Source organism: Falco punctatus (genome assembly GCF_963210335.1).
Source record: "Falco punctatus genome assembly, chromosome: 4".
Lineage (NCBI taxonomy): Eukaryota > Metazoa > Chordata > Aves > Falconiformes > Falconidae > Falco > Falco punctatus.
This window is the reverse complement of record NC_137583.1, coordinates 104,579,405-104,603,393: the sequence shown is the minus strand read 5'-3', so window position 1 is coordinate 104,603,393 and position 23,989 is coordinate 104,579,405. Positions and strand designations below refer to the sequence as shown.

The following is a 23,989-nucleotide window of genomic DNA, read 5'->3' as shown; positions in this document are numbered from 1 at the left end:
TATCCGTCCTGCAGATTGGAGAGTTCAGTCGAGATACTCCAGATAGCTTTACACAAACTAGGTCGGATATCAGACAGTCTGGGATAATGCAGAGCTAGTCAGCAGAGGCTGATTTCACATGGCAGTGGCTCTCACCGTGTGGGACTGGACCTCTGCCTGCCTGCCTTGTCACCTTCAACACGGCCAATTCTCACCATGTCCTAACATCAGCAGCCATCTCTCTGTCTCCATTTGCTCTTCAGCTAGCAGGTAACAATCTTTTGCTGGGGTAGGAGGGCATCTACATAACGCTCGCAAGGAGAGGACCCTCAGCTGTGATAGGAAAAGATTGAGATGGCCCACTGTAAGGGCCAGGGCACAAGCCAGCTGCACAAGGAGACAGGAGAGAGGAGCAGGATAGGGGGAAAGAGGAAGACAGCCTGGAGGGAGAAGAAAAAGGTGATATGGTTCCTCAAACCCCACCAGAAGGTGAGTGTAGATGAGTGGACACAGCAAAAGAGCAGTTCCTTTGTAGCCTTCGGGTCAACCACTTAGGATAATCAGAACATGAACTACAACCTATTGCCTGAACATTCATACCAAAAAATGCAGAGGAAAGACAACAGAGAGAGTCCTGTACACATTGGAACTTCTGTGTGTGCTTTCACTGCTTGTTGGCAAGCAGATAAAGTCTGCAATGGCCTTGGCAAAAATGCATGGTTTGGACTCCTGTCGTGTTTGTTGTTGTTTTGACTGTGCTATATATTGCTATGTAAACACGTGATAAAGAGTAACAAAATTGGATACAAAGTTGTTAACATTATCAAAATATTGACATTACATAAAAGCAACAGCTATATATTGCTATGTAAACACATGATAAAGAGTGAAGAGTAACAAAATTGGATACAAAGTTGTTAACATTATCAAAATATTGTCATTACATAAAAGCAACAGCTATATATTGCTATGTAAACACATGATAAAGAGTGAAGAGTAACAAAATTGCACACAAAGTTGTTAACATTATCAAAATATTGTCATTATGTAAAAGCAACAGGAAATAAACTGATACAGACATTGCAACAGTACACCTTACCGTTTCATCCCCCAGATGATGACATTACATTTCCTCCAGATCATCTTTCTGTGTGATGCAAGGGCATGAGCATGGAAGACGTGCCTTATGTCCTTTTGCTTATCTGTATTCAGCTTCAGAGCTGAGTGATATATTTTCTAGGTGCTGTCCAGAAGTACGTCCACTGAGGCAGGATACCCACCTCAGTTCCAGTTAGCCTTGCGGCGAGACTGATAACCTCCCCTTTTCCCTCTTCCCTTTCATCCCAGACCTTCGGTAGGAAGTGTCTTAGAGATCTCTATTGCCAAAGCACTGGCAGCTGGTGGATCAATGCCAGACAGCCTAGCCATGAACCTGCTGGCTGGAAGAGAAGCTCTTCCTTTCTGGGTTTTACTCAGCTGCAGGTTCCTTAGTAGCCCTGAAGAACGGGGCTGAAATGCAACAGAACTGCAGGAACTCACCCTGTGTGACTTGGCTTGAGGGAGAGTAGGAAAGTCTTTGTCTAGCTGATGGGGATCCCAGGCACAGGCAACCCACAGAGATTTTCTTCTTTTTTATCCAGCCTCACCAGGAGGTAGCCTCTGTATCACAGAACTGATCTCTACAGTTTGATATCCTCGGCACGTTAGATTTTTTTAAGGGCCTTCTTTTCCTTGAGGTTCCTATAAAGACCTGCACATAGACTGAGAGGCTCTCCAGGGGCAGACCCTGGTACCCTATGTGCTTGTGGCAACGCAGTACCACAACTGTGGCAGCAGCCAATACAATAATGCCAAAACTTGGGCTCCATTCACACCATACCGTTTATATCAACATCCAAGTAAAAAGAAGAAAGTAACTTCCTTCTTAGGAGGTTCATGGCTTGCTAACTCATGCATAAGTAATTATAAAAGCATACTTTATTGCGATTCATGAGAAGAAATTGAATACAAGTCTTAACATATGTCAAACATACTAGTTCCTGCCTACATATAGATAATGAACAAAACGGTAGTTAGCTTTATTCAATTCCTTTCCAGCTGACTCTTAGAGGGCCCCTAAGATATTTTCTATTCCTAAATCAGACTTGTCCTAAATAGCAATACAAGACTGAGACATCTAGTCCAGTTCTCTGTTATCACAGGCAGCTACATTTTGCAATCCCTCTTAGGGCAAATTGATCTTTTTTCAAAACAGTTGGAAGTTTTTGCGCACGCGCGCACACACACACACATGATAGCAAAGTTTTCATTTCCCTGTATAAGCAAAGTTACACTTTTTTGTGTGGGCTTGTTGCCACAATATCTGATTGCTCTGGAATGCTGTGGGTTAGGTACAAGTGTTCAGAAAAAACATGAGGAAAAACCATATGTACTCATTAGTGAAAAAGATCATAATGACAGATTGCTCTCCATATGTGGAATTTCTGTACATTAATCTTGCTATTTACATGACATATGAAAAATGTATCATTTTCTAATGAAAATTTTCATTTTATATAATAACTTATTAATCATAAAGACATGAAACCAGTTATTTAATTTATATCTATTTCATTAGGAATGACCTGCCATAAATGTAATGTGTTATGTTTATTGCTTTAGCATTAATGTATTTATTGATATCATTGCAAAACATGAACATTACAATACTGGTTGGAATAAACTGAAATTAAACAGGCCAGAATAATTAGCCCATAACTAATGTCATGAATTTCAGATAATTCTCTATACTTCAGAAGTTTACCTCCAGCAGTTTTCTGATAGACTGTATATGAGAAAAGGGAAGTACTTATTAGTAAGTCAAAGAAGTCAATTAAATCTTGCAATGCAAATGCCAGAATTTACTTATACTTAATTAACATTTACTGAGTCATTTTAAGTATTTGAAAAAAGTATTAGTAATATTGACATATTAGTCAAACAATTCCCTCAGTTTTCTTCCTTGACATTTGAATATTTTTAGGTGTTAAATATTTGTAAAGAAATGTGTCATTTAGGAAAATAAAATAATAAGACAGAGCAAAAAAGTATGCAGTCTGGTAAGCAGATGACTGTTGCTTTATCTTAGCTTTTTTTTTAGTCTTGTTTGAGTACTCAGCTGCCCAGAAAAAAATGTTAAATGGAAATCTCCTGAAACAAGCATTTTCTTAATTTCTCAAAATAGAATCATAGTCCTGTAATCTTTCCTTAGGCAGAACCTTAACCAGCTCAAAGACATACAATCTGTTCCAAAAATCATGTAATCAGTGGAAACATTTCCACTTACTTCAGTGAATTTTGGAAAAGGCAATATCACAAGAAGTAGTAGGCTGCTATGCCGTGGTGTTGGACATTAAGTACCTGGCATTTTTGTAACTATATGAACTATTTTAAACTCCAGAACAAACTATTGCACATGATATTCAGAGACTTAAACTTACTTTTTGTGGGGAAACTCTGCCTGAGATGATAGACTTAGAAATCAAGATTTTTTTTTCAGATACTTTGGATGAAAAAAAGGCAAATAAACTAAGTTTTTGTTGCTTTCTAGAACTGCTAAGTAGAACTGCTTATCTTATGGTAGTGATTTTCCTTCACGGGGATTCAAATATACCATAGTGAATGAAGAAAAACACCTGTTTCCACACTGAAACTGTGGGTGATGATTAATGAATAAGTATTTTGGGGAAAAAACACAGAATATAATGGGCATATTACAGTATTTTTCCATAATGATGAAATCAGAATTGTAATTGGCTTATATATTTTATTATGAATGCATGTGTTTTAAAGGCTAAACCTAGCTTTCTCTAAATAGACAAGAATTTTTGGAAGTTTCACCCTTATTTTTTTTCTCTTTGTATTTAATGTACCCAGTTAAATACATAAAAAAAGCAACTGTACAAAAAGGTGATTTCGTTTAACTTTCATTAAAGTTCTCAAGTAAACACCTGAAGAGTATCAAGGATAATTTTGTCACAATACTTTATCTGACACAGTGTGCCTCCAATACAAGAATTTATTGTTTTCTGGATGAATGCGTATATCTGCTGTAATAAATCATTTTCTGATATTATAGAATAAGATTTTATGGTTCCATTAATTATGCACTTCAGCCAGAGGCATTTTTGCATGAGTTGTAGAGAGATCTGTGACAACAGTGAAGAACTGTATTAATCATATGCAGATATTATTGTAAAGAATCTGTAAGCAATCCCAAATTTTATATGTAATAGTTCAACAGGACTTGACATGTACTTTTAGCCTCCATTTTTATGGAAAATTCCCTGCCAATAATAAGAATTCACTGCATGAAACAAAGTCAAATGAATTGTCAGTTTGGGAATGGCTACATCTCATTTGTCACTAATTCTACGGAAGTTTAGAAACAGGGCTGGATCTTCGAAAAAGTATCTTTCTTGAGCACAGTGATATCATAGCTTACTTGCAAAAGTCTCATAATACTTCAACAAATTGTAAATTTGAAGACTCAGGTCTTAATATATTTTTTTCTTTCCCCCCCTGAGCTGTTAATACTTTAAGGCTATGGAGAGCTCTTATCTTCCATGCTTAGATATCTGACTGCCAGGCAGCAGCCTGGCCTAGGTTGGCCTTGCGGAGCTATTGACATCTTACCAGATGCTATTGATATGTTACCATTTACTAGCAACAAATTACCAAGTAAACGTATTCCAAAGGCTTTTTGATCTTATTAGTTATGAAATAATCTTGCAGTGTTTTATGCAGCCTCACCACAATTTATTGGGGTTTTGTCTGAATAAGGACTGCTCCTACATTTATTTCTCTGATGCAGAAATAAGTAGGTTGGGTTGTCAGATGGAATTTCATCTGTATTGCTTTAAGAACTGCACTTCAGGAGACCAACACTGAAACCATTCTCAGAAAGGCTTTTTTTTGACACAGAAATCAGAGCAAACAAGAAAACCCAAACAACAAACCACAACGCCCAACCCCATCAAAACCAAACAGAGAAATAAGATAACTCTCATAGAAATTTTGTTCTTTCCCATACACACCAAAAAAAGAAAAAGAAATAAGGGTCAGAGAGTCCATGAAGCCATCCGGAGTTTCCACTACTGCTATATTTTAAGGGGGAAATGGATGCTTAGACGAGAGGTGTCCAAAGCAGTGTTTCTGCCTGGAAGGGTCACCATTACTAATCACTGCCACTCAGCCTGCTCCACGATGTGGGCAGACTGTGTGATATTAGCCTGGGAAAGCAGGCGGGCAGGGAGGGTAGGAGTATTTCACACAATTGGCTGCTTTTGCATGGCTTTTGTCTTGTCCGTGATCAGCTCTTCGGTGCCTGATACGTATGTGTGGTTTCTTAAACATCCTATTTTGTAGATAGTACTAATTTCGTCTTAGTAATGTTTTATTTGGCTGTGATTCACTTTGAACAAAGCCTTTCAGGAAACCCCTCCAAGCAGCTGTTGTGTTCTGAGGCCTTCTGCTAACAGACTCAGACTCCCAGACAAAGTCCTTTTATTTAATTATCGAAAAATAATTATGAAAAACCAGTATCTGATAAAGTTGGATATAATGTGGGCTTGAGATGAGAACACTACTCGACGTGTTTGATGATGCTTAACAGTTACATTTTTGCAGAGAAGTTAATTCCTTGGGTAATTCCAAACCTATAAAATACACAGATTCCTTTCTGTCTGTCGTGCTTTTTACTTGGTTTCACTGAAGTCAAGGGAAAAACTTCCACTGACCTTACTTGACTCTACATGTTACAACAGAGACTCATGCAGTGTTTAGTTTCTGTGCATTTGGATGATCCAGGGCTCAACTCTGACTCTGAGTTATTGGGGTTTGTCTATGCAGTCCAGATCACTAAGAGTACTGGGACTTTCTACAGGAACCCATTATTTTAAAGATGTTATCCACTAATACATGTGTATATTAATCTAACCAAATGTACATACTGATGAATATGTGTCAGGACATAACACAGGAAGCACAGTAGATGACACTTGGTGATAAGATGCTGTATAGACAATATTTCTCACACAGACCACTAGGCAGAGGAAAGACTCCATGTAACTTTGTCCAGCTTATATGAACTAGAGGAAATACATGGGTTTAGATTTGCATTAAGAACATTCACAAAATATCTCTTTTAAAAGCTACAAGGTATGCATTACAAAAAGCAAGATGTTGGTATATAAGCATTAGGAACGTCCCTTGAATGCTAAAAAGATCTTTTTCCAAGGAACAGCATCTTGCAGCTTGTACAGTTACCACAGTAACTTCTCCGTTTTCCTCAGAGAGTCTCAGCAGAGTATCACCAGGGAAAAAAATAAAATTGACTTTTCCCCATGTTGGTTTTTTTTTTTAATGAAAAAGAGACTTTTCAGACCCTAGCCAGATTTCTCAAAATTCAGTGGAATTATTTTTGGAAAACCAGCAGGATTTTTCTATTGCTTGCAGACAAGGGACAAAAAAGAAATTGCATTTTCTTATTAATATTAACTACTCTGTAACATAAACTCTGTAATTAATATAAACTTAATATAAACTTTGTAATTAACTACTCTGTAACTCTTCATATTAACTACTTTGTAAAAATTAATTCCTTTATACTCTTCTGAAAACATCAGACATTGAACAAAACGTAAACATTGACAGCAGTCAATCATATCAATTGCCATCAATTACACTTAGGATCTAATTAATTTACCATCTTAATGTGACCATTATGGAGAAGCAACTTTTTACTATTGGGTTGAATTGGAAATTTCCCTCATATCCTTCTCCTTTATTTCTGAATTTTTGGCTGCCTTCTTTTATTGAAGGAATAGGGCTAATATTCGAGGGCAAAAGTAATAGCTGCCTGCCTGGAAAAATTCAGACAAGGACCAGATCTTCATCTGGTGTTAATGAATCTAGAGGTTTCAGTTTCATAGAAAAAAAATTGATATTAACCAGATGAGGATTTGGCTCATGCAATTTTGTACTTGTCACCCATTTTTTGAAACTTTCCCAAATGTTTCTGTCAATCCATGAGATCTGCACAATGGCTTCTTCTAGCATATTTGAATTTCTTTACTCCTTTGGCTTTGCTTAAGATAAGGATCTCTAATATGCTGGGGGCATCACCTCTAGATCTAGTAGTATCATGAACTTCAGAATCCTGAAAAGCATCATCGGACAACTTTGTGGAACAGTATCCTTCACTCTTAGCAATCTGCACTTAACGCTCATGCAGAAGGAAAGGGAGAAAATGAATATGCAGCACCTTTGTTTCTCTTCCCCCTCCTCCTCCTCCTCCCCCACCCCCCCACCCCCCCCACCCCCACCCCACCCCGCTCTGCTGAATGCTCCCTTACGAAAGCCAGAGCTGCTACAGACTTCCAAAGTGCTTTGACTGCAGCTGTTCCTAGCAGACCTCTCATGCAGCCAAAGCACATGTAGAGCACAGTAACGCTCCAGCCTGATCCACTTGCCCTATGTTCCTAAACCAGGGGATAGAAGAGAGGTCACAAATCTGGTGCTGCTCTGTTCCCTCTATGGATCTCTCTGAAAGCAGGCAACATCCTCTTTGCCAATCTTACATATATTATGCTTCTGAAGCTACATGAAGACTATGGACCACAGAAGATCCAGTTCACAAAGGCTACAGTGATGACAAATGGCAAATGACAACAAAGAATCATGACTTTAACCATCAAATCACTAGGTAAACCCCACTAGGAAACAACTTCTTAGTGAGTTTGTCTTTGACTTACAAGCTGAAGATCCAAGTTTTCAAGCTGGTGGCACAGGACTGGATGACAGTGATGAATTTAAGAAATTTATCACCATGAGATTATGTGCAGTTTAGCACAATGCTTATTCAGATAATTTTAAAAATAGATGGGGTCTTAAAATAATTGTAGAAATCAAAACCAGTAAGCGTATCATCTTCCTACTATCAGATTCTAAAAAGCAGATGTACTCAGAGTTTACAAGCTCCTTATTGGTTTTCTGTATTATATATTCTTGATATCTTTATTAAATCTCTTTAGAACTATATTTTTTATGTTCCTGGAGGAATATGCTGTGTCTGCATAGTTTCTATTATGCAGGATTAGGTAAACTTTTTAAGCACTGGCATTAATAATGCTACGAACAATTTGCAGCTTGTGCCAAAGCATAATGTCACTTAGAGGAAGGTGAAGAATATTCTAGATTTCTACATGCCAAGATACAGATAATTTTAATCTCTCACAAACAATGGTCAGAGAAGAAAAATACACTGGCAGTTATTTGGCAGGTAAGTACTGAAGAATTAGGAGAAAGCAACCAAAAGATAAATATCTGGAGACTGGGGGGGAAAAAGCCTTCCATCTTACTACTGAAAAACAGAATAGCCACAGACAGGAACTGTCTGAGAGGAAGTAGGCATTTTCCTTTAAATGGCAAAAGAAAATAAGCTTGTTGAATAAAACAAACTGGCAAGATGTTGCATTCCTGCCTTCCACTGGAGGCTTTTGTCAAAGGCAGCAAAGCCCTTTCCTGGGGACCATTTGCGTGAGTAAAACCAGACTTCCACAGCACACATTGAAAATCTGGTGGCCTACTGCTTTGTAACATCAACAACAGCAGCAGTGGCTCAGTAAGTCCTACATGAGGGTGGCGAACTGGACCACAGCCGGCTCCTGGGGGTGCTCCTCTGCCATCTGCTCTCTGCAAGAGGGGACATGGCTCTGCACTCCTCCCCACCAGCAGTGAGTCTGCAGTCTCACAGGTAGCACTTCATCCCAGCCCGTGGGGTTGCTAAACTCTTAACAGATCCCCTCAGATCCCTCACAACTGTCCACATACCTACCCATAGCCTGAGCGGCTTAATAAAATAAAGAAAACTAATAGTGTGACAAAAAAGTTGCAAGCAAAACGAACTCAAATGCCTTTCCATTGTCCTCAACAGCATTATTTTAACCCTGATTTTGGTATCCCTCACCTACAGTTCTTCTGAGTGTCCCGCATATAGAAGTCAGAGGCCCAGATGTCACAGCAAAATCACATGCTCCCCACCTGTGCTGAGCTTTGAGTTACTTCCTTTTCATTGACTTCCACTCTTATTCCCTTGGACACAGTCTTTGAGGTACCAATACAGATGATTCTCTTTTTACAGCATCTTGAGCATATTAGTATTATTCCTCTTTACTGCACCAAAACTGCCAGTGGGTATGCAAACCATCTATGTGATTCCGTATTTGCTATTGCCTCCTTTTCCTAGGGCTGAGTCCTTGCAGTGTGTGAAGGCGACCCCCCCTCTTCCTCTTAGACCAGCTGCTGGGTGGCTCCCCCCTCGTTTTTGACCACTGAGAATCAGGGCTGCTCGTACACTGAAAAGATTGCACAAAGCAACTGCTACATATATATGTTTTCTTGAGAATGCTTTCTGGTGCATCTTTCGGCGGGAAACATGGCACTAAGACAAACTGCAGACTGGTCAGAAGGGCCAGTTCAAACCCAAAGGCTCCAGTCACTCTCCAGTCACTTACCCCGAGACCGAAGGCAGCTACAGCCCCAACGCACCCATGGTGGTTAAGCACCTGCAGTTAGGTGGGATGATTTCAGGACCTGTTGCTCAGACTACGCAGGTCTATGACAGCAAGTTCTTCCTCTCCAGCTTTTACTAGTGTTTCTGTTGGACCATAAAGATCTCAAAACATGTTAGAAAAGCTTTTATGGCAGGAATACTATTTTAGAGAGAAAACTGAAGCAAAAGGTGGACTATGAAAGCATGTGAAGGGACTTTTTTCCACTCCCATGCCCTACATCAGGGTCCTGCCCTCTTTGCTTCACCCAGCAAGCACATGGGGCCCCAAAGGAAGTGACTGGCCCCTCTCCCACAGGGGCTATCCCACGTGTGGAGCATGCACATCACAGTCTGTGTGGGGCTTTCCTCCTCCCTCAGGGGAAACACACCCTCTCTCTGACCTTTACATTGTCTTGTGCACAGATGCCACACAAATGGCATCCCAGCCTATCTGCCGAAAATTGCTGTATCCTCCAGGAGGGCGCTTCTGCAGTGGCTGACGGGAGGGCAAAGGCGAATTGGCTCTGTCAGGCAAAGTGCTGGCTTAATGCTGGCGACAGCAAGCGTTACAGTCTGTGTGCTTTTCTGACCACTAAATACCATTGCTTTTGGCCAAGTGCTTAAAGCAGGCAGAATCTTTAACCAAATCTCTTCCTTCTTCCCAAAGTTTCCATCAGACTGGTTTACATGTCTTTTGCTCCTTTTGAAGGGTGAGGTAAATCCCTCACTGGAGTCAGCAATCCCTGCTGGTGCCATTTGCATGCCATATTGCCAACATATTGCCAACAGCAAGCCCTGAGAGTCATGAATAAGAGCCTAAACATCACAAGACTGCCTAAAAAAATTTCAAATAACAATAAATTTTAAAATGACATTTTAAAATAACATTTTAAAATAACAAAGGAAGTTTCTTTTCATTACACTTAAGATGCTGGAAATTCAGGTTCATTTTTTCCCACTCTTTTTCCACTGTCTTGCAGCCTGGAAATATTTTGTAGAAGTGAAAGCTGATTTACACATTTCTGAGTGCTGGTACATTATAGTTTCTATTAAATTTCATGATAAGGCCCTCAGAGCTGGTAATATAATGCAAATTCCACTTAAATAGTTACTTTGAATCTGCAAATAATGCTAAGGAAATGTACTCAACAAAGCATTTCTTACTATTTTTTAAGTATTTAAATATTTAACATAAATAGTGGACCATTTTTCAAGTGATGCAATGCCTGACATGATTGCTACAGCATCTGGAGGTGAAAACATGGTTGATTTCATCCTGAACCTCTTGCCATGTATGGGTTTACAAGAGATCAATAGATAATCCAAACCCTGTTTTCATGTGCAAAATAAATTGTATACCCATAAAAATGCAGTAGCAAAGCATGAGACTGTTTTAGGAAAGGAGGTTGGTTTCCACAGTGTTGTAAAGGCAGGAACTGGACCTTTTGCATTTCCTAACCAATGTATTCACATTTGTAAGCAATATTACATACAGAAAAGTTTTCTTTTTCTGTATAATCCTATAACTGAAAACTGCTGTTCCTATCAGAAGCAGTACTTTTAGTGCCTAGATTTAATGATATGCTTTCCTCTTCTCTCTATTTCACACCTTCTAAGGACACAGATTTCCTGTCACTACTTCAAATTTACAGTGCCACTGTATGCTTTTCAACTCTGTCCCAGAAAATCTGGTCACCACCTTCTTAATTTTGAACAATCTGGTTCAGGGTTGGTCTGAATCAAACAAGAATCAATTAATTAAGTGTCACTAGCTGCTATTAAATTGCTATTAGCAGTGCTGAATCGTCACACCTGTTGTACTGGAAGACTTGTTAGTTGTAAGAAATTCCTCTGAATTTCAAGTTTCCAGTTCTAAATGGTTCCATTGTGGTTCTCGTTTGGATCTTTGTCACCCTCTAGTGTCACGACAATGGAAGCCAGAAGCAAAAAAAGGCAAGTTACAGTGTAAAGGGTATTTGAATGCCATCAACACAGACCTAGGATTATAGCTACAGAAATAACCAGGATACAGACAACAGATATAGCGAGTGCAGTCATGCGATTGCCTGATCCATAACAAAGAATCCAGAGTCAGCTGCTGGTGTGGATTAGGAGGCTATCATCATCTGTCCCTACTGAGGCCACAGGGACATAGCTGCAAGCTTTGTGCAGCTGTGTCACAACACGGGTGTGCTGGTGCCAAGCATGAGCAGCCATGACACTTTGCAAAATGCCTGTCAGATCTCTCCTTGTCCAGACTTACGAGTGGCTCATCAAGACATTTTTAAAAAGCAAATGCTTTTGTGTTTGACAGGCATCATATCCGGCAGACTTCTGCTGGTGGTGTCCAACACAAGATCTCCTGGATGCCACAAATGACAGCTTTTGTCCTTGGCTAAACACGTTCCCCTTCCAGCACAGGATAATGCTGTTCAATCTGCTTTAGGTGAAAGCAAATAAAACATGAGCTCTACCTTTCCCTCACAGTTCCCCACAATTACAAGAACAAAACCTTCTTGATGTGCCTCAGCACATCTGTTTCCTTCCCTTCATCTCCAACCTCATCAGAACCACCTGAAGTCTCAGTCGCTGATACCAATGCGATCTTCTCTCAAGTCTTGAAACTCCATCTCTGCCCTCCTCATACTCACTCACTACATACATGGTTTTTGTGGATTTTTTTCCTGCCCCATTCTTTTTCACAGTTCCTCCTGCCTCCTTTTATGTTGCAGTGGGGTTACTTATACACCTTTTTTTTTTTTCCAGAATACACCCTCCAATTCTGCCCTCAGAGAGGAGTCTCGGGAAGCACATCTGGAGCCTGCACTTGTGAAACCCTACCAGAAGAGCTAAGCCTCTCCTGATGGGCGAGGAAGGAGGGGACATGCACAGGTGTGCCTGGCAGCCAAGACGAGGGCAGGGGAGTGCAGGAGGTGGGGGACTAGCAGTGGCTGGATGGGCAGAGCAGTAGAGGTGGCACGGTGGGGTGGGAGCTCTGGAGCGAAGAGTTAGGAAGGGACAAAGTAAAGGCTATATGGAGCAGGAGGCTCCTTGCTGGGGGCAGGGCTGGAGACGAGTTGGGAAGCTGGAAGGAATGGGAGACTTGCCAGTGGAAAAGAGAATTTGGAGTTAAAAAGCTTTGGATGAAAGGAGAGGAGAGAGGATTTTTTAGTATTTGCAGGCTTTGGCCATGGGATCGGGAGGGATGGGAAGCTCAGGAGTCTTGGTCAGGTAGCAAAAAGCTTAGTGTTGGCATTGTCCCCTGGGATCTCATCTACCCAGGCTCTAGTTTCAGAAGCAGCAACATGTATGAAGATGTCTTTAACAAAGCTGCCAGGTGCCACCAGAAATGTGATAGCCCTGCTGTACTGCTGTGCTTGGAGCTGTTCCAGAATCTTGTCCACACCACCACTCTTTCCTCCCTGGAAAACCTTTCTCAAAGTGCATGACAGACTGCCCCAGAAAGAGGGGCAGACCCTGCCTTCATCACAGCTAGATCCATTTGATTTTGAGAGCCTGCATGGCAATGAATGCATTTCAATGCGTATTTGTAAAGCTCCATTAAACTGAGAATAATTGTTAATTACAAAGAATAAGAATGCTGGTTTCTGCAGGGTGATTGTTCACATTGCAAGACTACCCAGAACTGAGCTTGCCTAGCAGCATCTGCCATAAAGAAAGTCGGGCCCAAGAGGCACTAGCAGAGCTCTCTAGGGATCTTCAGACAGTGGGCCCCTACTAAGGACTTGACCTGGCTTCATGAGCGCTACCTTGTCCTTTTTGTAAGCAAACTGACTTCTTCAGCTAAAATATCAGAATGGTACAAGGTGGGTCAAAGGTTCACATCCAGGGAGTTAATCATCCCAAGAGTTTCAGCCTATCCGGGGTTGGGTTTTTGTTGTTGTTTTTAAATCTGTCCTTCAATGGCACACAGATTTCCTGTTTGTCACTGAGTATATGCCACATTTCATTGCAGAAGTGTTCTACTGCTCAGTGCTATCATTTGTCTAGCGCTTTGTGATCCTCCAGATGAAAGGAAAAATTGAAAAAACTTACGCCATTTAAAATAAGCACCTGGAAACATCTGAAAAATACAGATTATCACATACAGACTAATTTATCACATAAAACTATGTTTTTTGATCTGGCAAATGACTGATTAAATAGTTTACATGTTAAAATACGATTTTCTATATTGAGTGATTATGCATAAGTACATTTTTGAATCTTGATTTCTAGAAACACAAGCACTGGTTAGTTAATCCACATCTGGTATGCAGTGCATAATGCTGCATGTTTTATTCGTAGATATGCCAAAGTTTTAAGTTATCAACAGAAACAGTGTCTGCAATCTGAATATACAAGAACATAAATTCTAATGACAAAAGACTGGAATTTTAAGAGACATTCATAGAATCCAAATAAAATCGTATTGAGGCTCAGTACTCCAGGAGCAGAGAACCTGATTCACAAGGTTTTGACACATTTGGGGGCTGCTTTATAGAAGGCAATCGATACTTTGCAGAATTAGACCCACAGAGAAAGAAAAGCAAATTATTTTAAAGTCATAGCTGAAGCTCCTGAATTTAGCAATCTGACAAAACCTCGGTGCATTAATGAGTTAGAATTTCCCACAATATTATATTAATTCCTCTGTTGTTTACAACAGTGCTAGTTTTAAAATGGTAAACTTACAACTAAAACACGAGGTTCAACAGCAAGTTATTTTTGGCCATAAGCATTCAAGAAAAATATCACCCTATGATGTGTTTCAGGAATATAAAACCTAACTATAACAGAAAAGGGTTGTGTTTACTATGTGCGAATTGCAGTAAGACGTGGTGCTTGTAGCAGCAGCTATGATTAAGTTTGCCTGACACTTTCTATGATAGTACCCTATATTCTGTTGCTGTAACTTAGTAGTACTTTAACTGTTTGCTATTTTACCATTAAAATTTTGCACATTTGAATTTTAGACAGTCACATGAGTCTGCTGCAGACCAAATCATATTTCCTTCCCTCTCTCCCTCGATTTCTTCTTCACTCACTCAGTCCCTTCCTTCCTTCCTCCCTGTCTCCTACAAAGTCGTGGCCAAATTACATGGGTTTATGTTTGTTCACAACCTTTTCTCTGAACAGCTGAAGCACTTCACACCTTGGAGAACTGATCTGAAATTTGTAAGGGGACAATTTCTGTGCAATGGGTATGTCCTTTCCTGTGTTCAGTGAAAAGCCTATGAAACTTGACAAGGGTCCAAGCCTTTGAAAAATCTCTTCATCAGTGCTCAGGAGGGACTCACTAACACTTTGCACCTGAAATCCCAAAGAGTGCAACAATACTCTCAGCCAAGAATGACAGACCTTTTTCTACCTGCAGTTGCAGCTTTGGGATTTAACAGATCAGGACCAAGAGCTTGTTTTTCCTGGGGTTTTATCTTCTCAGGTTTTTTTTCCTTTTTGTTACAGGTAAAGGATGAAGCTGCCTGATAGAAGTGTGGGGTACAAATCAGTGTGAAGCTGATGCATGAGGAAATTGCAGAGAAAACCTGGTAGAAAAAGGAACTGGAAGCTTGTGGAAAGAAATAAATACTGGGTCAAAAATGTAAAAAATGTATGACAGGGAGACAGTAGGATTTAGGGGTCAGGGAGGAGAAAGGAAAGAAGGAATGACTAAACAAGGGACTTAATGGGGATATCAGGACTGGAGCTGGAGATCATGATGAGATGTGCCATGAAAATCATGGAACAAATTATAAATCTCTGGAAAACAACTATTTGCAAGCAGTACTTGTTAGTCACTTCATAACTTTTCAGAATGTACCAGTACTCCTCACATGCTCCCAAATTCCTCTGCATCTCTTGAGTCACGCATATGCTAGGTCACATATTCAACCCTGGAATTCAAGTAACCATGGACATGTTTAAACTTTTTATTTCTGTTTTACCCTCGAATTTACCCTTTGGCCAAAGGAAAAGTACACTGGGCCAGAGTCCAGGAACTGTTAGTTCTAGCTTCATATGTGACTAATGTATGACTTTTTTACACTTCACTGTCTTTATTACTGTGTCCTTTCCTCAGCAACTCAGCCACAGTAAAGCCAATATTGTTTGGTATATTTTTCATGTGCAAATACATGCTGAAGAGATGTGTCACAGGATTTATGTTACTGCAGCATACAATTACCACTCAAAAAAAGCAGTATGACAATGTATCTTATTGGAACCTCAAGGTTCTCAAAAAATTACTTTCAAAACTCTTTTTGTCTGTGTACACAACGCTTTCAACCTAGAAACAATGACTCAGCAAAACGTCTCGTTTGCAAGCCAACGACATTTCAAACTGTATTTGTAGTCCAAGTGTTCAGCTAAAGCAGGTGAAGGTGGAAAGGCCACACAGCAAGATCCCAAATAGACAAGAACCTAAGTCAGAAAACATTTAGTACCTGGCAAGCCTAGGTCCTCAGTGTGTAACATGGACAGCACTGGAAATCAAGGCATCCTGGTTCCCATTCCTCTGCTGTAATAACAAATTACATCACACTGCCCCCTCTGTTGTTTATAATGTATCCCCTTAAGACTGCTGGCTAAAAACATTTCTAATTTATGCAAGCAGAGTTGCCAGCTTCAGCTGGCTTTCTACCACATTTGCATCGCAGCCAGGTACGTCCCGCCATCACCAGGCATCACAATACTGCATGAGGCAGACATGGCTGTGCTACTTAGTGTTCCAGCTTTCTCCCCATTAGGCAGGTAGGCAGGGAATTAGTGTGTTTAAAATCTAACGTGTTTAAATTCCCACTAGCATTGCCTGAATCCCCTTCCCCCCTCTTTTTTTCTTTTCTTTTTTTTTTTTTTTTTTAATTTTTTTTTTTGAGTAGCAGACTGAGTTTAGAAAAGGACAAGTAAATTCATGTATATTGGTTAATTTAAAAATAGTGGTTATGCTGTGACAATAGCAGCAGGGGAAATCCCGGTTGGTCTTTTGGAATATTTCAGGCTTCCCACTTCACTGCCTCAGCTGCACTATCCCCCCTTACATAACCCAGCAAGCAGCACTGACACACTCAGTTGGGCAGGCACATTGCCAAAACTTTGTGGTCTATTGAATAGCTGTGATACAGACTGAAGACTTTTGTGACCCTCCTCCACATGAACTTCAGCTTTAAATGACAAAGAAGTGTTTGCACTCTTCTCTCTTGAGAAACCCAGATTTACATTTATGAGGCCATCAATATTAATGCCCATGTGGCATTCTGCAAAGTTATTTTCCCCTTCATCTTGCACAGCCAAACAGGAACAATGAAGCAACTTTGTAATCAATGTCTTATTTAAACTGTTTCTTGTTTCTTCCTCCTCCTTCCCTGCTTCTTTTTTCCTGTTTCTTTGAGAGGTATATTTCTTTTTGGGCTGCTGAACCCTATCTTTTCTTTCTAATGTTTAACTTGTTTATGTGGCCACCTTCATTTTGGGCTTGCATCGAGTTCCTCTGTAGCATGTAATCACACAGTTACACAAATATCCCCATAATGCTGAAATTGTCACATACGTTCCAGATGTCAAATCCAAAATGCTTTGAGTTTTGAGAAGAAAGGCAGGGGAGCAGCATAACAGACTGAAGTGCGTGCATATAGAACTGGGGATTTGGGAGGGTGTGTGTTCCCTGTAAAGCCTTCTAGAACCACAACAGTTATGGAGTGCAACACAGCCACTCACCAGATCAGAGTCCTTGCAGGCTCTCTGTTAAACGGGATGGTCCTTCTCTTCTGAACCATAGGTGCTTTGCAGACGAAGATGTGTTTTTCCGGGAAGAGTTCCTAAACTTCATCCAAGCACAATCTGCATTTCACTGGAGACTGATGATCCATAGGGCTAATGTCAGGAATTTCTACCTTTTTTCTGTCTTCAGTTTTAACTGCAATCAATTCTCAGACCATCCTTATTCTAAGGAAGTAAACAAACAGAGAAAGCTGTTTACTTTCACACCAAACTTTTTAAGGAACCTACAAAATTCAGAAACTACGCTATGTGTTCTTGAGTGCTCATCTAGTGACTTTCATTTAAATATAGATATCTAACAGCTTGCTGCGGCTGCTTCACATTATCTGGGAAGTAATGAAGTAGTTGACAGCCAATTTGTGTCAGCAAGCTGGAGAAGGGCCGTGGTCCAAGCTATACTATAAAGGCATGTCTATGTAGTCAGGTGGAGACAGTTGTGGAATAGCTTAGCTCATTTTCTAAGGTGCAAAATGGAAGACACATTCAATCCAAAAGCTGTTTGGACATGCTAATGTGGAACTGTGCCCAAGCTAATAAGCTCTGCTCAGAGGCAGGTTATTCTTTTACATAAGTTGGCTGGTCCCTTACTTGGTGAGGTATGTATACTACAGCTTGAAATAACACAGTTCAGCCTTTATATGAACATTGCTTGCTAGACAAAGGCTGCTCAGAGAGCTGGACTTTCTTTTTCTTTTTCATGTTCATCCTTCTGAAGATCACAGGAAAGTCATCAACTAGTATGGGATATGTTATGCTTGCAAGGCAAAAGTAAAGCTGAAGTTCAGATGCTAAACTTCTTAATGATTTGCTTCTCTTTCATATTCACTATGTCTTTCACTGGCAGGAACAAGTGAAAGGAGACAGAACTACTAAGATTCCATTAGTCAAAAAATGCCCCTTTTTCCCTTGGAACTTCTCATATAGACATTAATTTTAAGTTATAGTGCTAATATATGCTATAATACTTTTGGGATTTTAAATGTTTTAAGTTAAATATTACAGTTAAATATTTTTCCATGCAAGTCCCATTATAGTTATCAAATGTATTATAAGACCTTAACCTTATATTAAAATGCTTGGTGTCAGCATAATATGGCCTTATAAATGTTTTTTTCAGTGAATTTGTTGATAATGCACTTCTATTTCCCATTCTACACAGGCTCTAATTTAACAGATTCACATCTAACAAGGTTTATTGCTTTACTACATCATTAACTAAACCAGATGACCTTTCTGTGTCAGAGGTAAGCCATTTCATATACCATCCTACTTTATTTCTGTTATCATGACTAAGCCATTAAACAGCTAGGAGTCTCAGCAATAACTTTCTAATCCTTTACCTGTGATTGCTAAAAATCTATAAAAATATAAGTAACTCCCAGGACCTAGCTTGGACATGGTCCTGAACTAATCCATCTAAAATAGTTTCTGGACTGCGCAGAGCTTCACAATCTCCTGCACTGATTGTGCACACATTTATCATAATTAGTCTTTGAAGGCTGCATCTCACAGTGTCTAGCATTTTGTTTTCCAGAGAAAACATTTACTCTATGAAAAAATAAATGCTATGCAGAGATACATGTTGGGGAAAACACTGATGTTTAGGTTGTAGAAGTTGTTTTCACTGCAAAGTTAAATGGTAATCTACGTTGCATTAACTCCTCTCCTACTGTCTTGAACAAAAGTATCTGCATAAAATATGCACAGAGGTATCACTTTAATTCAAGTTAACTGTAGCAAAGACAACAGGACTATGGTGCTCCAAAGACTTGAATGTTCCCCATCTTTAGCGAGACTCATGCAAAAAGACAGGTACCACTGGAAATTGCTAAGTCACACGTCTGGCTTGTACTTTAGGATGGGACAAATCCTGTGGCAGGACCTATTTCTGTCTATTGTGTAAAAAAGGAATTTTGTTCTGTCTGTTGGGTATTGATATCTACTTACAAATCACAAAACCTCGCTGGAATGCATCCCATTCAGTAGTAATGGTTAACATTTTACTGAAAAAGTCCTAGTTTTCCTAGAACCTGGCAATTTTGACTGAGATTTGACTGCTGTAAAAAGAGGTGGTAAAACTGAACAGTGCAACTGATAGACTCTTCTTAGATGAACACAACACGCCATTTCCTCAGGGCTATGGATTTCTTTTCCCCTCTCACAACTAGATCTCCCTGAAGCTAACGTCTATCTTTCATGAACAGTAGACAATCATCACATTTGTTTATATTTGACTGAGGTACAGTTTAGCTGTTTATCTGATGTCCTTTTGTCTTTGTGGGCTTTTTACAATCTCCATAGAGCAGGAGTTGCTGCTGAGACAGCGGCTACTGTTCCATGGCAACGGAAAATAAAACCTACTCCCTTCTCTTGGTTTTGAACCTACCATCCACAAACAGCATTTCAAGCAACGTAGTTCTTACATTGTGAGACAAAAGAAAGAATCCCTCCATACTCCTTTTTTCCCATGCCACTAATAATTTCATAACCTTTGTTACATCGTATCCCAAGCAATTATTCGTAAATCAAATGAAAGTATCCCTGCTCTATTAAGTTGCGTCATTTGTGGTGTGGAAGCCATTCCTTATCTTTGGCCACACATACTGCCATCATTACTATCTTTCCTAATTCTAGACCGTTTTTTTTATAAACATGACCAGAAAAATGCAGTTTTCAAAATGTGGGTCAAATTTATAAATCTGGATCTGTAAGTTGCATCATGGTTATAATTACATCCTAGTTTCTGCTTTATTTGCCATTTCCTTCTCCTGATGCTTTGGGGGTTGGTTTGTTTGCCATTGCTGAGTATTAATCTGATATTTGCATACAATAGCTCTCCAAGAACTCAGACACCTCCTCCTGTAGTTGTTATAACTTATTTAGAGCTGCACTTGTATAATTATGAGGCTTTTTTGTCCCAACGGGCATTACCCTGTATTTAACATTTGATTTCTTCTACCATTTATTGCCAAATTGCTCTATATTGAGAGAACATTCTGCATCCAATCACAGTTGGATCTTGGTTTGTATCATCTGCTGATCCTATAACTTCATCATTTACTTATTTTCCAAAACATTCAAAATGTATAGTACACGTGTGAGCATAAAACTTTGAAGAACACCTATGAGTAAACCACTGCCATTACGAAAATGGAGTGCTACCCTTCCATTCCCTATCCTGATTTCTGAAGTTTTTCTTTCAATTACATATGAACACCTGAGAAAACATGCTTTATTTAATGTATGTTTTCTACAGCATGCATTGGTGAAGGATCTTGCTGAAAGTTTCTGGAAATGTATCTATAATGTATGATAGATACAAATCATTCTCATTTACTTGCATGCTGATTCTTTCAATGAACTCTGATAATTTGTGCCTTATACCATCCCTTTGCAAAAGCTTTATCACCTTTCCCTTTTTATGCCACGGTTAGCTATAAGTCTGCCCATTTTTCATCACAGTTGGTATCATCTTGCTTGGTGCAGAGGTCAGGTTTATTGGTCTGTAATTCCTGAGGTTCCCCTGAATTTAAAAACAAAAGGAACATCACATTAACCGCATTCCGTTCCTCTGGAACAGAGGCCAATCTACATGTTGAGTTACATTGCAGTTAATAATTTGTCACATATATCAGACTTCCTTTAGAAGTGTTTTGAAAAACTGATCTCATCTAGGTGATTTGTTACCATTTGGTTCTATCTAATCTGAAATTTCTTCTCTGACACTTCAATTCAAGATAATTTCTTTGACTTGGCCCCATAAAAAAGGTTCTGCTGTGGAAACCTGCCCAAGCTTGTCCATGGAGAACATTAATGTGAAAAATTCATTTAGCATTTCTGCTCTGGGCTTATCTTCTTTAAATACTCCTTTTATATCCCAAACAGTATAGAATGCCTATAAACTGTCTGGCATAATTCATGCTTCTGATGTGTTTAGAGAAAGTTTTATTATTAGTTCTTATGCTTATCATAAGTTATTCCTCAAAATATTTTTGGCCCACTTTATAAAGGGTTTATATTAAATGTGGAAGAGTTAATGTTTTTTTCTGTTTTCCTCATTTGAACATAATTTCCACTTTTTGAAGACTGACTGTTATTTCTGACAGCCACTTTCACATTTCTGTTTAATCATGCCAGCTTTCTGTGTGCGTGTGGTCCTTTTAAAGCTTTTTTTGTTAAGTAGTAAATGTTTGCTGTTAGTTTCTGGTATAGCATCTTTAAATAATCAGCATGCCACCTGCAAACTTCATGCTGTTTTGGCTGCTCCTTTTAATTCCTCCTTAATAGCCATGATTTGCATATTTCAATAACATATAATAGCTTAATAATACACAGGAGATACATACGCTTTGATACTGTCTTTTGGTTCCTAGGCAAATTCTAATAACTTTGGAATTTCTTTTTAATTATGATTTCTATTAACATCTGTACATTGTTAGTTTCTCCCAGAATCCTGCTTTGTTCTTAGGGAATTTGACCAACTTGTCAATGAAATTAGAATCAATCAGATCTCAGATAATATAGCACGGAGTAAATCACCCTCCAGCTGGTCTGAAAGGTACTGAGTTGGCCAGCAGACCTAGGACTGATGGGCTCCCACTCCTACAGTCTGGGCTCGCTCTCAGGGTTTGCAGAGTTATCTGCAAAGATTTTTGTGAATATAAGGAAAATTATAAAAATGTTAGGAGACTCAGTAATGCAGACAGGTGTAATTTAGAGAGGTTCATTCTGAAAGTACTACTGGTTAAAGCAAATAAATTAAAGGAATGTGAGATCAGAACTCACCACAGAGATTTAACTATCACAGAATTGCACAGTGAAGTCTCATAGATTTGCTAAGCAAAATGAAATCATTTCAGTCCATCAACTCTTACATTGCACTTCTGCTGAGTATGTGTCACATCTAGATTGCAAGGCATTATTTTCTCTTCCCAATGACTTTCAAGAGCAGTAAAATTAATAACTGATTATATAGAAAGAAAAATGTTTAATATAAGAAAGCTGCACGTATACTGGGAAGGAAAATACTATTTCAGCAATGTACAAGTGCCCAAATAATGAAAACGAATGTTTATCACATTTGCCATGGGCCTGTTAAAACATTTTCTCTCCTACAGTGGCATCTGGTGGTACTCTTTGGAAAAAGCTGAGTCTAATAAAGCTGATTTTTGCAGCATTCATGCTGTGAAGGATTCTAACTTTCTGTTCTGTCTTTCACATGATGTTTTCTGAGTAATTTGGTTGCTGTTGCTGTAGACATAGATGTTTTTAATTTTAGTGTACACATCCATCTTACTTTACCTGTGTTTATTTTCAGAACTCTTGATTCCTGTGGCTTAGTCTTCAGAATATGTGAAAACTATCTTTTTCCTGTTAGTTCCTAAAATATTTTTTTCCATCCAACAACAAAAGTTGCATATTTCAATTCAGATAAGGAAATCCTGGTCACATTGAAACTTCTGGGGAAAATGCAATTAGCTTTTGGGGGCCAGAGCATGGCTCATCAAGATTTTTTATCATTGTGGTGGAAACAGGAAAGGAAGTGTTTGTCTTGCACGCTGTGGAGGAAAATGTATTACACCTCCAAGAGCAACTTACACCTGCCATCTTGTCTCTGGCTGACTCTCACTCCAGATGTACAGCAGCAATCAAGAAGAGAGCTTGAAGAAGTCTCAGGAGACCTATAAAGTCAACAAAATGGCTTATGACCTCTTTTTTGTTCAACATTTCATGATGTATAAAAAAAAAACCCAAAGCGCTGAGGTTTTCCATTTGATTTTCCATTTAAAAGACAGATCTTGTAAGAGTGTAAGGTTTATCACATCAGGGAAATGGGAAAAGCATAATTCAGTTGAGATGTTTTTTCAGCTCAGTTTGTTTTCAGCTGTTCAGTTTGTTACTTTATTTTTGTACCACTAGTTCCCATATCTGGAAGGGAAAGTTCAATATCCCCACGTCTCTCAAAGAGAAGAACAGAGAACACTCTCACCTCAGATTTCTGAGTAATCTAGGTGTGAAAATGAAGCAAAATAAGCCTTGAAATTTCTGGTATGCAGTGCAAATAATTAGGTAGGTGAGAACATACAAATGAAATGACACTGTTTAAATCAAAGCTTTTGTTTTTTCAGTGCAAATCTGAGTGGCCAGACTAATCACATGTTATTTCACCATTCTCACTTTTTGGGTCCCTGTTCTATCAGTCAAAATGCTGCAGGGTAATAGAGGGTTTGTTTAGCCTCAGCCTAAATCAGCTTCTGTATCGGATTAAGAATTATCCAGGAGGTGAGCTGCCTCATTCTCTTTTTGGTTTAATTTCTTTCACTTCCATTCCATTCAACATATACTCTGAACAGGATGTTCTGCTTCTGCCTCTTGTATTCCTAACACTTTCGTCTTCCTAATCCTTTTGTGGGAACTGCTCTGTGTGTCTCTTCTGCCTAATTTAACCATAGTTTATATGGCTATAAGATAAAGATATTTTATACCTCACTAGTCAAGTGTAAACTATTACAGTAAATCATGTTATTTTCACAAGTTTGGTAACAAGTGCTAGCTGGCATTGTAAGTGTGGAAGTAACACTTTTATTTCCACATTCCTGCTTTCATCATTCACATTTATTTCTTCAGGGGGAGAATGATACT

General features: G+C 39.2%; 1 long non-coding RNA gene across 1 annotated transcript in view; it reads right to left on the bottom strand.

The window, feature by feature from the left end:
- Positions 1–3,505: 3,505 nt before the first annotated feature.
- Positions 3,506–23,989, bottom strand: part of LOC308062879 — a 77,759-nt gene continuing 57,275 nt past the window's right edge. The window contains exon 3 of the long non-coding RNA XR_013927733.1: positions 3,506–3,520. This is a non-coding gene — a long non-coding RNA (uncharacterized lncRNA). The remainder of the gene's footprint in view (positions 3,521–23,989) is intronic.